Consider the following 15331-nt stretch of genomic DNA (forward strand, 5'->3'; position numbering starts at 1 on the left):
GAGTAGCTGGGATTACAGGCATGCGCCACCACGCCTGGCTAATTTTGTATTTTTAGTAGAGATGGGGTTTCTCCATGTTAGTCAGGCTGGTTTCGAACTCCAACCTCAGGTGATCCACCTGCCTCAGCCTCCCAAAGTGCTGGGATTACAGGCGTGAGCCACTGCGCCCGGCCAGTGGGAACCATTTCTAGTCTCCTCTTGTTCCATGCCTGTGAAGATAAGCTGTTAATTGACATTGTCAGGGTGGCCTCTCTTCACGGGTGGCCTCTTATCTTGTTGCTCTGTGTTTAGGAACAAAAGGAAAGGCAGGATTTGTGTCACTTGGCTTCCCAGCTTAGCCCTTCCCTTTGGCATAGCAGGTTTGGGGTCTCCAGATTTTATTTTCCTTTCACAATTCTGACACCAACTCGGGGAAAACACACTGTGTTTTTTTACTTCTGACACCAGATGTGGGTGTTTTTTTCCACACCAAGCAGTTCTCCAAATACCAGCTGGGCAGTCCTGCAATGTAATCCAATGCTGCCTCTGTCGACCTGGCGTTGGCACAGACCCCACAGGTTAAGCGCCCAGTCCCACAGACTGCCTCCAGTTCGGATGCCAATCCCAAGTCCAAGCTCAGGCCTCCAGCACTTCTAACCCATTGCCTGTCAGTTGGGGGTTCTCACGACACTCTCCTAATGGTCCGTTATTTGCTAGAGCAGCTCACAGAACTTGGAAACACTTCACCGATTTATTAGAAAGGACACAAACTCAGGAACAGGCACATGGAAGAGATGCACAGGGCAGGGTGTGCTGGGGCGGGGCTGGGACCGAGCTTCCATCCCCTCTCTGAACATGCCACCTGCCCAGCATCTCCACCTGTTCAGCATCCTGGAAGCTCATCAGATCTAGTTGTTCAAGAGGTTTTGTAGTGCTGAGGGCAGTGGCTCACGCCTGCAATCCCAGAACTTTGGAAGAGGCCAAGGCAGGAAGATCCCTTCAATTCAGGAGTTCCAAACCAGCCTGGGCAGCGCAGGGAGACCTCTTCTCTACAAAAAATTTAAAAATTAGTCAGGTGAGTTGGTGGGCCTGGGTGACAAAAAAAAAAAAAAAAAAAAAAAAAAAAAAAAAAAAAAAAAATGAGACAGGGTCTCGCTCTGTTGCCCAGACTGGAGTGCAATGGTGCCGAATTTGCTCATTGCAACCTCTGCCTCCCGGGTTCAAGCGATTCTCCTGTCTCAGCCTCCGGAGTAGCTGGGATTACAGGTGCCTGCCACCACGCCCAGCTAATTTTTTTGTGTTATTACTAGAGATGGGGTTTCACCATGTTGTCCAGGCTGACCTCAGGTGACCCACCCGCCTCGGCCTCCAAAGTGCTGGGGTTACAGGCTTGAGCCACCGTGCTTGGCCAAAAAAAAGTTTTCAAAGAGGTTAATCTCTAGTCACCACGTCCCTCCTTCCTGGAGGTTAGCAGGAGGTGTTGAAAGTTCCAGCCCTGGAGTCCTTTGGTCTTTCTGGTGACTGCAAACCCTCCCCAATCTGAGGCCATTTGGGGGCCCTACCCTAATTTATCTCATTAGCATAAACTCAGCTGTGATCAAAAGGGCACCGTATGAATCACAAAAGACAATCCCATGACTCTGGAAATTCCAAGGGTTTTAGGTGCTCTATGCCCGGAACAGGGGACAAAGACCCAGTATATTTCACAGTATTCCACGGTTGTCTAATGTGAGCCGGTTTTATTTTTGTGAGCAAGTGATAAAATCTTAGAGTAAAGCCCCCAAGGGCTAGGGCTTATTTGTTATGGTTGCAGAATGTACCCTGTGCTGACAAACACACCAGGGGATTCTAAAGCGCCATCAGGGACCTGGTGTGGTGGCCCATGCCTGTCATCCCAGCACTTTAGGTGGCCCAGGAGGGAGGACTGCTTGAGGTTAGGAGTTTGAGGCAAGCCTGGACAACGTAGTAAGGACCCATCTCTACAAAAAAAATACAAAAATTAGCTGGGCCTGGTGGCACACACCTGTGGTCCCAGCTACTCGGGAGGCTGAGGTGAGAGGATCACTTGAGCCCAGGAGTTGGAGGTTAACGGTGAGCTATGATTGTGCCACTGCACTCCAGCCTGGGTGACAGAGCAAGACCCCATCTCTAAAATAAAATAAATAAAAATAAAGTGCAGCCAGGGGCGAGACTCACCAGAACCTCTGTGCCGTTCAGTTTCTTCATGTGTAAGATGTGAAAAGTCCCAGAGCCTCTGTCACAAGGCCCTTCTCCTAGGAAGGGGGTTAGGTGAATTGCACAGGTTGTGCCTGGTCCAGTGCTCTGCACACAGAAATGCTCAACAAACATCACTGTGAGCTCCTTCAGCAGTCAGGGACCTTCCTACTCCACTGGACCCAGAAGCACTGGGCACCACACTCTCTGTTCTTTATTTTTTCTTTTCTTTCTTTCTTTCTTCCTTTCTTCTTTATCTTTTTTTTTTTTTTTTTTTTTTTTTGGATAGTGTCTCACTCTGTCACCCAGGCTGGAGTGCAGTGGTGCAATCTTGGTTCACTGCAACCTCCATCCCCGAGGCTCAAGGGATACTCTCTCCTCAGCCTCCCAAGTAGATGGAACTACACGTGTGCACCACCACACCTGGCTAGTTAAATTTTTTTTTTTTTAGAGAAGAAGTCTCCCTAAGTTGTTCAGGCTAGTCTTGAACTCCTGAGCTCAAGAGATCCACATGCCTCAGCCTCCTAAAGTGCTGGGATTACAGGTGTAAGCCACCGTGCCTGGCCTGTTTCTCTCTCTTTTATTTTTTATTTTTTGAAACAAACAAGTTCTTACTTTGTCTCCCAGGCTGGAGTGCAGTGGGGTGAACACAAGCTCATTGCAGCCTCGACCTCCCTGGCTCAAGCGATCCTCCCTCCTCAGCCTCCCAAGTAGCTGGGACTACAGACATGTGCCACCATGCCAGGCTAACTTTCATATTTTTTGTAGATATGGGGTTTCTTCATGTTGCCCAGGCTGGTCTTGAACCCCTGAGCTGAAGCAATCCGCCCATCTCAGCCTCCTGAAGTGCTGGGATTACAGGTGTGAGCCACTGTGCCTAGCTTTCCATGTTCCTTTGTCTACTCAGGGAAAGGACTGCATCTTCTCACCCTTTGACCATTTCTTCTTTGTCCTGCTGAGTCATGGCAGCCCTCGTGCCATATGATTTTATTTTACACAACTGTATTCCATCCATCAGTTCCTTTGAGCGTTGGCCTGGTTCTGGAGGGAGGACCTCTGTGTCTCCTGGTAGCATCACCCGGAATAAGAAAAGAAGGAAGCAAGATGGCGCCTTTCAGGAACACAAGTCAGCCAGGGTTTCTGCACCATTCCTGGTCTATGCCCCGGGAGCCAGGGCCTTGACTCTGCAGAGCCCAGTCACGGGAAGAGGTGTCTGTGCAGGAAGTGGGTCGGAGAGCACCCAGCCTTCCAGGTGTGCTTCTCTCTTTTTTTTTTTTTTTGAGACAGAGTCTCGCTCTTGTTGCTCAGGCTGGAGTGCAATGGTGTGATCTTGGCTCACTGCAACCTGCGCTCCTGAGTTCAAGCGATTCTCCTGCCTCAGCCTCCCGAGCAGCTGGGATTACAGGCGTCCACCACCACACCCAGCTAATTTTTTGTATTTTTAGTAGAGATGGGATTTCACCACGTTGGCCAGGCTGGTCTCGAACTCCTGACCTCAGGTGATCCACCCACCTCAGCCTCCTAAAGTTCTGGGATTACAGGCATGAGCCACTGCTCCCAGCCCCAGGTGTGCTTCTCTTATCTCTGTGAGCCACCGCAAGCTTGTGGCCTGCCTTAGAAGTGGCTAAGGCCCCAGGAGTCTGAGGCCCCCAGGGTGTGGAGATGCTGGGAGAGAATCACAAGCAGCTGCTGTCCCTCCTGGGCCCCTGATGCAGCCCCTTCCTGGATCTTTTAGATAACACCAAGCCCCCCGCACGCATTGCAGTACAATGACATGCTTGATGCCTCCAGAGCTATGTCTGGCCTGTCTGGTACTTGGTCTCTTCTGCAAAGCTCCTGGGGCATCAGTCTTGCCTGACACTGACCTTCCTGAGTTGGCCCAGGATCCCACTGACATCTGCACCTCACTGAAGAGGCAATACCAGCCCACCTTGGGAACCAACCTCTGGCTCATCGGCTGCGAGGAATTAGGGATTCTGAGAGAGAATTCATTCATTCAGAGTGCTAACTGCACACCCAGGGTGGTAGTTGATGCTGAGCAAACACGAGTGAATAAAATGGATAGATGCCCCCTGCCAGAGCTGACAGCCTAGCAGGGCAGGGAGGAAGATGGGAAGCCTGTGAACATATGAATAACATTTGCTGACCCAGGAACGGACAGACAGCGAGCAGACAGTGACCTGGGGAGGCACCTACTGAGATGGAATGGTCTGGGCCCCATGCAAGCTAGAGAGGAGGATCTATAGCAGCTACACACTTATTTCAGCAGGGCGTGGTGGCTCACGCCTGTAATCCCAGAACTTTGGGAGGCCGAGGTGGGCGGATCACTTGAGGCCAGGAGTTCGAGACCAGTCTGGGCAATATGGAGAAACCCCATCTCTACTAAAACCACAAAAATTAGCCGGGCATGGTGGCACATGCCTGTAATCCCAGCTACTTGGGAGGCTTAGGTATGAGAATTGCTTGAACTCAGGAGGCAGACGTTTCAGTGAGTTGAGATCGCACTCCAGCCTGAGCAACAGAGCGAGATTCTGTCAAAAAAAACCAAAACACTTATTTCATATTCAAAAAAATATTCTAACTTAATTAATTAATTTTATTTATTTTTTTGAGACGGAGTCCTGCTCTGGAGTGCAGTGGCACCATCTCAGCTTACTGCAACTTCCATCTCCCAGGTTTAAGCAATTCTTTTGCCTCAGCCTCCTGAGTAGCTGGGATTACAGGCACACACCAGCATGCCCAGCTTTTTTTTTTTTTTTTTTTGTATTTTTAGTAGAGATGGGGTTTTGCCATGTTGGCCAGGCTGGTCTTGAACTCCTGACCTCAGGTGATCTGCCTGCCTCAGCTTCCCAAAGTGCTGGGATTACAGGCGTGCGCTACCACACCCGGCCTCTAACTTAATTTAATTTTATTATTATTATTTTTAGAGACAGGGTCTTGCAGTGTTGCCCCAGCTGGACTCAAAACTCCTGGGCTCAAGTGATCCTGCCGCCGTAGCCTCCTGAGTGGCTGGGACCACAGGACACATCTTATCCCATGAAGACTTGCTATGCTTTGAATGTCCCTTTGGAAGGGGAAGACTGCCTTCCACCCTCTGAAGATTTGCTGAAAATCAAATGTCAAAAGACAGATTAATAGGAGAAAAGGCATACAAATTTATTATGTGGGTGAGGGAGACTCATGCCATGATTACCATAACCCCGCAATGGGGTATAGGAGCTTATATCCCCTCTTTTCCTAGAGGAGGGAGGAGATGGGGAATATGGACGATTCTTCTGAGGGGCAGCAAATGGTTATTAGGGAAAAAGAACGGACCCAGGAGACAGAAATTAACTTGTAAATGATTCTCTCTGGAGTCTGAACGAGCCCAAGAGGCAGGCATGATCTGGGGGAAAAGTCTTTTTTTTTTTTTTTCTGAGACAGAGTCTTACTCTGTCCCCCAGGCTGGAGTGCAGTGGCGCGATCTCAGCTCACTGCAACCTCTGCCCTTCAAGTTCAAGCGATTCTCCCGCCTCAGCCTCCCAAGTAGCTGGGATTACAGGCATGCGCCACCGCGCCTGGCTAATTTTTTGTATTTTTAATAGAGATGGGGTTTCACCATGTTGCCCAGGATGGTCTTGAACTCCTGACCTCGTGATCCACTAGCCTCGGCCTCCCAAAATGCTGGGATTATAGGCGTGAGCCACCGCGCCCGGCCGATCTGGGGGAAAAGACTTTCTAAGTGCGGTTGCATCTTCAGACCTCGTCTGTCACAATGACTTAACAGGGAGGGGGTAGGAGGGGCCCTATTTGGAACGTCCAAAAGTTAGTTTGAGGTCAAAACCAGACTGCATTTAGAATTTGAAATTTGATTTTGGGAAGTTTGTTACGTATAAAAGGTTTGAAACACTTGATATCAAAATAAGAAAGGTTTAAAACACTTGATCAGGCCGGGCGCAGTGGCTCACGCCTGTAATCCCAGCACTTTGGGAGGCTGAGGCGGGCAGATCACAAGGTCAGGAGATGGAGACAATCCTGGCTAACACAGTGAAAGCCCGTCTCTACTAAAAATACAAAAAATTAGCTGGGTGTGGTGGCGGGCGCCTGTAGTCCCAGCTACTCGGGAGGCTGAGGCAGGAGAATGGCGTGAACCCGGGAGGCGGAGCTTGCAGTGGGCCGAGACTGCGCCACTGCACTCCAGCCTGGGTGACAGAGCAAGACTCCGTCTCAAAACAAAAAAACAAAAAAACAAAAAAACAAAAAAACAAAACAAAAAAACACTTGATCAAAATAGGATTACGGGTCATGGTAAAATAATAGTCATTCATTTAGCCAAAATGACAATTAAAAGATATCAGAAAGCAAAATCTTTACTTTTTGATAGAGAGGAGACTGAGTTTTCCAAACAATCAAAAGACCTAATAAAGACAGCAAGAGGGACATGCTGACCCCCCTGCCTTTTTTTTGGCAGTTTACTCAAAAGGTGAAGACAAAATTTACTATTTCTTATTAATACCACATGAAAATCTTGTTCAAAAGAAAACAAGTTCTATCCTTGCATCGGTATATTACTGTATGTTAAAGCTAATTTTATTTTATTGCATTTTATTTTATTTTTTTGACACAGAGTTTCACTCTTGTTGCCAAAGTGCTGGGATTACAGGCGTGAGCCACAGCTCCCGGCCTAAAGCTAATTTTAATAACAGCTTAAAAATAGATCTGTCCAGGCCAGGCACGGTGGCTCATGCCTGTAATCCTAGCACTTTGGGAGGCTGAGGCTGGCAGATCACTTGAGGCTGGGAGTTCAAGACCAGCCTGGCCAACATGGCAAAACCCTGTCTCTCCTAAAAATACAAAAAATCAGCTGAACAAGGTGGTGCACACCTGTAGTCCCAGCTACCCGGGAGGCTGAGGCAGGAGAATCACTTGAACCCAGGAGGCAGAAGTTGCAGTGAGCTGAGATTGTGCCACCGCATTCCAGCCTGGGTGACAGAACGAGATTCCGTCTCAAACAAAACAAAACAAAACAAAAATAGATTCATCCAATCTTAATCAGCTTTGACCACACAAGATTTCCACAAACCTTTTATAACCTCTTACAAAAACCTTTTTGAGTCTGTTTCTCCAACTTTCTATATCTATTGTTTTATTTTTCACTTTTTCAATTTAAAACCACCTTTAAATAACCTGTAAACTAGACAAAATTACTTTTCCTTTAACAAAACTGCATTCTCATGTTTTTTTGTAACCCTCCTTACCAAAAACACACCCTACTTTCTCTGTACACTTTGCATACAGAATTTGTTTTTCTTTTATCTGGTTTTTCTTATTGGGTTGTGTGTGTGTGTTTTTTTTAACAGGGTCTTACTCTGCTGCCCAGGCTGGAGTGCAGTGGTATAATCACAGCTCACCTCAGCCTCAACCTCTCAGGCTCAAGCCATCCTCTTGCCTCAGTCTCCCTACTAGCTAGGACTACAGGTATGCACCACTACACCCATCTAATTTTTGTATTTTTTTGTAGAGATGGGATTTTGCCATGTTGCACAGGCTGGTCTTGAACTCCTGGGCTCAAGAAATCTGCCTGCCTCAGCCTCCCAAAGTGCTAGGATCACAGGCATGAGCCACTATGCCCTGCCAGCAGTTTTAATTACATGTATTAACTATAGTTTTAACTCTTAGTAACTCTGATTTCCAGTGAAAAACCTAGGGGGTAATTTTAATTGTTATGTACCAGGTTCATAGCCCAAGACAGAGACAGAGCTGTGAGGACATGGCTGGAGGGTCCAACCCCTCCCAGCATGGTCAGGAGGCAGAGCTGGGCCAGGGAAGATGGGACGATATTGGGCTTAGCTCTGCTCAGCAGCTGCTGGCCTAGGCACTGAGGACACGCATATGTCACCAGGACTCACCATGGCCACCTGCCTAAAGCCTAGAATCTAAAAGCTCAAAACCAAAGACATGACGTCACAGACAAACAAGTATTAAAAATATCGCAGAAGTGGCCACGCATGGTGGCTCACACCTGTAATCCCAGCACTTTGGGAGGCTGAGGTGGGTAGATCACCTGAGATCAGGAGTTTGGGACCAGCCTGACCAATATGGTGAAACCCCATCTCTACTAAAAATACAAAAAAAAAAAAAAAAAAATTAACTGGCATGGTGGTGCACACCTGTAATCCCAGCTACTTGGGAGGCGGAGACAGGAGAATTGCTTGCACCTGGGAGGCGGAGGTTGCAGTGAGCTGAGATCATGCCACTGCACTCCAGCCTGGGCGACAGAACAAGACTCTCTCACAAAAAGAAAAAAAAAACAAGAAACAAAAATCACAGAAGCAACAGTTTTATGACCTTAAAACATATAACCAAGATTGTATAAATTACTCTGACCTATAGACCCAGGCAGAAATGTTTGAAATTCTGCAGATATTTTTATCTTATTTTACCAGAAGTTATTAAATTTATTTCATTTTATTTTTTAGCCTTTTATTTTTCATCTAACTACTTTCTGTGAGTTTTTAAAATTTTAAATAGAGGTAGGGTCTTGTGTTGCCCAGGCTGGTCTCAAACTCCTGGCTTCAAGCGATCCTCCCACTTCGGCCTCCCAAAGTGCTGGGATTACAGGTGTGAACCACCATGCCTGGGCACCAACAGTTTTAAAACTAGTTTCATTTATCAAAGATTACTAAAGTCATGTGAACTTGAAAAGCATTTAGGCTTATTTTTTTTTTTTTTTTTTTTGAGACGGAGTTTCGCTCGTCACCCAGGCTGGAGTGTAATAATGGCGTGATCTTGGCTCACTGCAACCCCCGCCTCTCAGGTTCAAGCGATTCTCCTACCTCAGCCTCCCAAGTAGCTGGGATTACAGGCACATGCCACCACGCCTGGCTAATTTTTTGTATTTAGTAGAGACGGGGTTTCACCATGTTGGTCAGGCTGGTCAAGAACTCCTGACCTTGGCTGATCCACATGCCTTGGCCTCCCAAAGTGCTGGGATTACAGGCATGAGCCACCACGCCCAGCCTTTGGCTTATTAATAATGAGGACCTGCTTATTTGTAAGTCAGTTTGGTACCATGTAGACAGTATACCAACAGACATGTATACACATGTATTAATACAAATACAAACAAACATAAATACAAATCTTATAGCTTTGATTTTTAAATTTTAGCCACAAGATAGGCAAAACTCACTGGTTTAAAAAGACAGTTAGACTAAATTATGCCACTGTAAATGGAACAAGTTATAGCTGAAGCCCTTACAGAGTTTTTGAGAAACCAGGGTAGCAAATTTATATTTCATTCAAAGCACAACAAGAGAAAGTAAGCATTTTAAAAGGAGCTCAGGTGTGTTAGAGGAAGATTAAAAATGAATGCCAAGATAACACAAAATCATAGGATTTCACTACAGGATTTTATAGAGACTATTGCATTTATATAGGTAACTTGTGGCCAGGCACGGTGGCTCATGCCTGTAATTCCAGCACTTTGAGAGGCCAAGGTGGGAGGATTGCTTAAGGCCAGGAGTTTGAGACCAGCCTGGGCAACATAATGAGATCTCATCTCTATTAAAAAAAAAAAAAAATGCTGGGTGCAGTGGCTCATGCCTATAATCCCAGCTACTCAGGAGGCTGAGGCAGGAGAAACGCTTGAACCTGGGAGACGGAGGTTGCAGTGAGCCAAGATCACGCCATTGTACTTCAGCCCAGGCAACAAGAGCGAAATTCTGTCTCCAAAAAAAAAAAAAAAAAAAAAAAAAAAAAAGCTGGGTGCAGTGGCTCATGCCTGTAATCCCAGCACTTTGTGAGGCTAAGGTGGGCTGATCAGTTGAGCCCAGGAGTTTGAGACCAGCCGGGGCAACATGGCAAAACCCTGTCTCTACCAAAAAAACATAAAAAATTAGCCGGGTGTGATGGTGCGTGTCTATAGTCCCAGCTACTTGGGAGGCTGAGGTGAGAGGATCCCTTGACCCCAGGAGGTGAAGGTTGCAGTGAGTCGGGATGGGCCCACACACAGTATGTATACGTGCGTAAATAGATACATAGTTTCTAGTTTAATTTCTATTTTCCAACTGGACCAATGAGCTCAGGGTGGAGTCCATTAACAAACAGAACCAACAAAGCTTTTGCAGTTTCCAGGGCCGGATACTTATCTATGCAAAATACAGGTGTAGCTGGAGGGCAGAGCATCTAGACCCCCAGAAATGAAGGATTCCATTTTTACACTGAAACTTGGGTCCCCGATAAGAAGGAAATGCTCTAGGACCGGCCTCCACAGAGCTTCCACAAGCAGCACACTGAAAAGGCATCCCCCAAGGCTGATGTGTGGTCCAGTGCCAATCAGCCCCTTCTGTGATCAGCCCATCCACCATGGGAGCCTTCTTCCTCTGTGGTGTTTCCATTGCGTCCAAGTGTTCTAACCTTTCTTTCTTCTCTTTCCTCCTTCCTTCCTTCCTTTCCTTTCCCTTTCTTTTTCTTTCTTTCCTTCCTTCCTTTTCTTCCTTTCTTTGTATTTCTCTCTCTCTCTCTCCTCTCTCTCTCCCCCTCCATCCCTCCCTCCCTTCCTTCTTTTCCTCCCTCCCTCCCTTTCCTCCTCATCCTCCCTTCCTCTTTCTCCTTCCTTCCTTCCTTCCTTCCTTCCTTCCTTCCTTCCTTCCTTCCTTCTCTCTCTCTTTCTTTTCGAGACAAGAGTCTCGCTCTGTCACCCAGGCTGGAGTGCAGTGGCGCGATCTTGGCTCACTGCAACCTCTGCCTCCTGGGTTCATGCGATTCTCCTGCCTCATCCTCTCAAGTAGCTGGGACCACAGGTGCATGCTACCACGCCTGGCTGATTTTTGTATTTTTAGTACAGACAGGGTTTCACCATGCTGGCCAGGCTAGTCTCAAACTCCTAACTTCAGGTGATCTGCCTGCCTCAGCCTCCCAAAGTGTTGAGATTACAGACATGAGCCACCGCACCTGGCCTCAAATCGTGCCTTTCTTATAGAAAGTCACAAAGAAACAAGAAGCCCCTGCAGTAATAACTATTCACTGCAACCACCGTCAGCCACCTCCAAAATTGTAGCCCTTGCCAGTGACTTGCCAGTTGCCGCACACACAGAGGTCAAGCGCTCTCTCACAGTACAAAATAATCCTGGGTATCTCAAAAGCCAAAGAGATCTGGTAACTCAATGCAGAAGACAGCAGCGCTTTAGACCTGAGGGTCTTGGGAGCTCATGACTCTTGGGGCTCCACAAGGAAAACAGAAGACCCCAAATAGGGGATGTGCAAGGCACCTTTTTCTATGTTCTTCAAGGGGTCTCAGGGCTGCTAGAAGTCTCCCCTAGATTTCTTCATGTGGTATCAAAGATGGCAAAAGGAAGGAGTCTTAGAAGAGCAAATTTGGGGAAATTTTAAGTTTTCTAAAAGGTAAATGAAATTCTACATTTTTCTCAGCAAAAATCATGTCAACATGTGGTGGCTCAAGCCTGTAATCCCAGCACTTTGGGAGACTGTAGAGGTGGATCACATGAGGTCAGGAGTTCGAGACCAGCCTGGCCAACACGGTGAAATCCTGTCTCTACTAAAAATACCAAAAAAATTAGCCTGATATGGTGCTGCGCACCTACAGTCCCAGCTACTTGGGAGGCTGAGGCAAGAGAATTTCTTGAACCCGGGAGGCGGAGGTTGCAGTGAGCTAAGATCGCGCTATTGCACTCCAGCCTGGATGACAGAGCAAGACTCCGTCTCAAAAAAAAAAAAAAAAGGAAGCAAATGGTTGTAGTTCAGGGCTTCCTCTTTAGCAATTTTTATTTATTTTTTTATTTTTATTTTTTTTAGATGGAGTTTTGCTCTTGTTGCCCAGGCTGGAGTGCAATGGCACGATCTCGGTTCACCAAAACCTCTGCCTCCCGGGTTCAAGCGATTCTCCTGCTTCAGCCTCCTGAGTATCTGGGATTACAGGCATGCGCCACCACACCTGGCTAATTTTGTATTTTTAGTAGAGACGGGGTTTCCCCATGTTGGTCAGGCTGGTCTCGAACCCCCGACCTCAGGTGATCTGTCCACCTCGGCCTCCCAAAGTGCTGGGATTACAGGCATGAGCCACAGCACCAGGCCTGTTCTGTCCCCATTAAACACTCACCTCCTACTCCTCCCTCCTCCAGCTCCTGGCACCCACCATCCTACTTTCTGCTGCTGGAATTCGACTACTCTAGGGACCTCATGTAAGCAGAAACATACAAATGCTTGTCTTTTTGTGTCTGGCTTCTCTCACTGAGCACAGTGTCTTCAAGGTTCATCCGTGTTGTGACATGCATAAGAATTTCCTTCCTTTCTATGGCTGAATGATATTCCATTGTGTGGATGGACCACATTTTGTTGATCCTTCCATCCATGGATGGACACTTGGGTTGCTTCCACCTTTTGGCCATTGTGAACAGTGCTGCTACGAACATGGTTGTACAAATGTCTCTTCAAGACCTTGCTGTTGGCCGGGTGTCATGGTTCATGCCTGTAATCCCAGCACTTTGGGAGGCTGAGGCGGTGGATCACCTGAGGTCCGGAGTTCAAGACCAGCCTGGCCAACGTGGTGAAAACCCGTCTCTACTAAAAATACAAAAAATTAGCCGGGTGTGGTGGTGCACGCCTGTAATCCCAGCTACTCAGGAGGCTGAGGCACGACAATCACTTGAACCCAGGAGGTGGAGGTTGCAGTGGGTCGAGATCACACCACTGCATTCCAGCCTGGGCAACAAGAGCAAAATTCCATCTTAAAAAAAAAAGACCCTGTTGTCAATTCCTTTGTGTATAGCCCCAGAAGTGGAACTGCTGGATCCTATGATAATTTGAGGAAACTTGTCTAGTTTTTAAAAGGAGTTAACTTTCACCAGTTTGATATTGATAATATTTTATATATTTATTTATTTATTTATTTATTTTTGAGACAGAGTCTCACTCTGTCTCCCAGGCTGGAGTGCAGTGGCGTAATCTCTGCTCACTGCAGCCTCTGCCTCTGGGGTTCAAGCGATTCTCTTGCCTCAGCCTCCCCAGTAGCTGGGATTTCAGGTGCACGCCACCATACCTGGCTAATTTTTGTATTTTTAGTAGAGACAGGGTTTCACCATGTTGGCCAGGCTGGTCTCAAACTCCTGACTTCAAGTGATCTGCCCGCCTCAGCCTCCCAAAGTGCTGGGATTATAGGCGTGAGCCACCACACCCGGCCAATATTGGTAATATTTTATAGGCATGTCACCAAACAGTTCCCCAGACGGCAGTGGCTGTAGGTAATACAAATAGTGAACACTGACTGAGCACTTGCTGTGGGTGGCTTGCTAACTGCTGGATTCCTCACAGCAACGCATTAGGTTTGGTGCTAGGATGACCCCCATTTGACAGATGAGACAGGGGCTGGGTAACTTGCTCAAGATCACACCCAGCTCACTGCGGTGGGTCTGGGATTCACACTCAGCTCTCTAGCTGCAGAACCCATGCTTATACCCCACCCCACCACCAAGCTGAACTGCCTGACTGCAGCAGGAGTCTCCAGAACCTGTTTTTTATTTCAAGCATAGTAAGAAATGGAGATGTGCTTATGTCAAAGAATATGGAATAGGCCAACGATTCCCGTCTTAAACATCCTATATCCTCCACATAGAACAGAGACCACACGAGACGCTGCTGGGCTGGCTGGGAGAGAACCTAGAGAGGGGGTGGGTAAGGGGAAAGGATGCGAGGCCTCATGATTCTAGAGACATCACTTTCAGATGGAGATAGCATGAGCTACCGCATTTAGAAATTTATTACTTCCAGATGTGGCTGCATTAAAGACGCAAGCACACCACAGCCCCAGGTCCCTCCCACCACCCCCAGCTTCGCTCCAACCCATGTGGAGCCCTGGAGGCCTGACTCTCTGGGTTCTCACGTCTCCAAATTCAGGATGCCCGGGATGGGCGGGACCAGGAGCGCTCAGCCCACTGGGATGGCGCCCCCTGCTGCACGCGGAGAACACGATGGGGGAGCTGGGCCAGCACCTACCAGGGCGCTGGGCACCTGAGGGGTTTTCTTATCTCCAGATCTCAGAGCGACTCCCCGTAGGACTCCTGGGGAAAATACTTAGCCCGGTCGGATTACAGGTTTGTATCTGTCACTTGAAGCCCTAACTCTTCTTTTGGAGGATGGCTCTGTCTCTGTGAATGAACCAAACCAGGGGCCTGGCATCATCTGAGAGCCCCTCATCCCCACGCCCAGGCCCTTCCCTTTGCTGGTTCCTTCGCTACTCTGGCTCCAGGACCCTGTCCCTTCTCACCTGGGTAGCTCCCAGCAGGCCCTGCTGCCTGCCTCAGCCACCCCTATCGATCCCAGCAGCCGAAGCCCTCTGGGTCTGCCTGCTACTTCCAAGACTGAGTTCAGCACAGCCTGGGCCTCTGCTCTGTCCCTGATGTTGTCAGCTCCCAGAATGTGCTGTGCCCACTCCCCAGCTGTCCCTCCTCCTGTCCTGCCCAGCCCTCCTGGATCCCTGCTGCGCTGTGTCACTCCCCCTGCACTGTGATCCCTGCCCCTGCTCGACTGTGTGAGGCAGAAGGGCCAGGAGCAGGGACCCGAGGCCACCTGCTCTGAACCCCAGCCTTACAAAAGCCCCGCTGGCGACAGATCTATTTCGATTACTCAGATGGAATTTGCTGTTCTTGTCCATCTCGTGGAATCTAGGTTGCGCCTCTTTTGATGTCAGCTCCAAGTCCCAGCTGCGTCCCCGCCCCGCTCCCCTGGGCCCTGCCGCCGCCACATGGGGTGGAGGGCTGCCAAGAATACTATTTATCCAGCCCTGGGAGGGCCATGCTTGTCATTCTCCCCGAGTTCCTGTTTTCTCTGGCTCGGGGGCCTGGTGCTTACAGACATGCTGCTCCAGTTAAACTATCTACAACAGGCATGCACGGCTTTAAACCAGAACACAGAAACCTGGTCTCCTTGGGAAGCAGGAGTTTATTTTTATCCTTTTGTAAGTATTAACTCGGTAATCACAACAAACACGGAGCAATCTCAATGCTGTTTATCCGGAGGACAGTCTGCGGGGTCGTGACGACTGAAAGAAAGGATGTCACAGGCTTGACCACAGACCCTGACTGTTGTCATCAGTTACAGCAGGGGCTCTGCACACAGCCCTCCCCAGCCAGCGCGACCCCGC

The sequence above is a fragment of the Pan troglodytes genome, chromosome 9 (assembly GCF_028858775.2).
Source record: "Pan troglodytes isolate AG18354 chromosome 9, NHGRI_mPanTro3-v2.0_pri, whole genome shotgun sequence".
In the NCBI taxonomy this organism is placed as follows: domain Eukaryota; kingdom Metazoa; phylum Chordata; class Mammalia; order Primates; family Hominidae; genus Pan; species Pan troglodytes.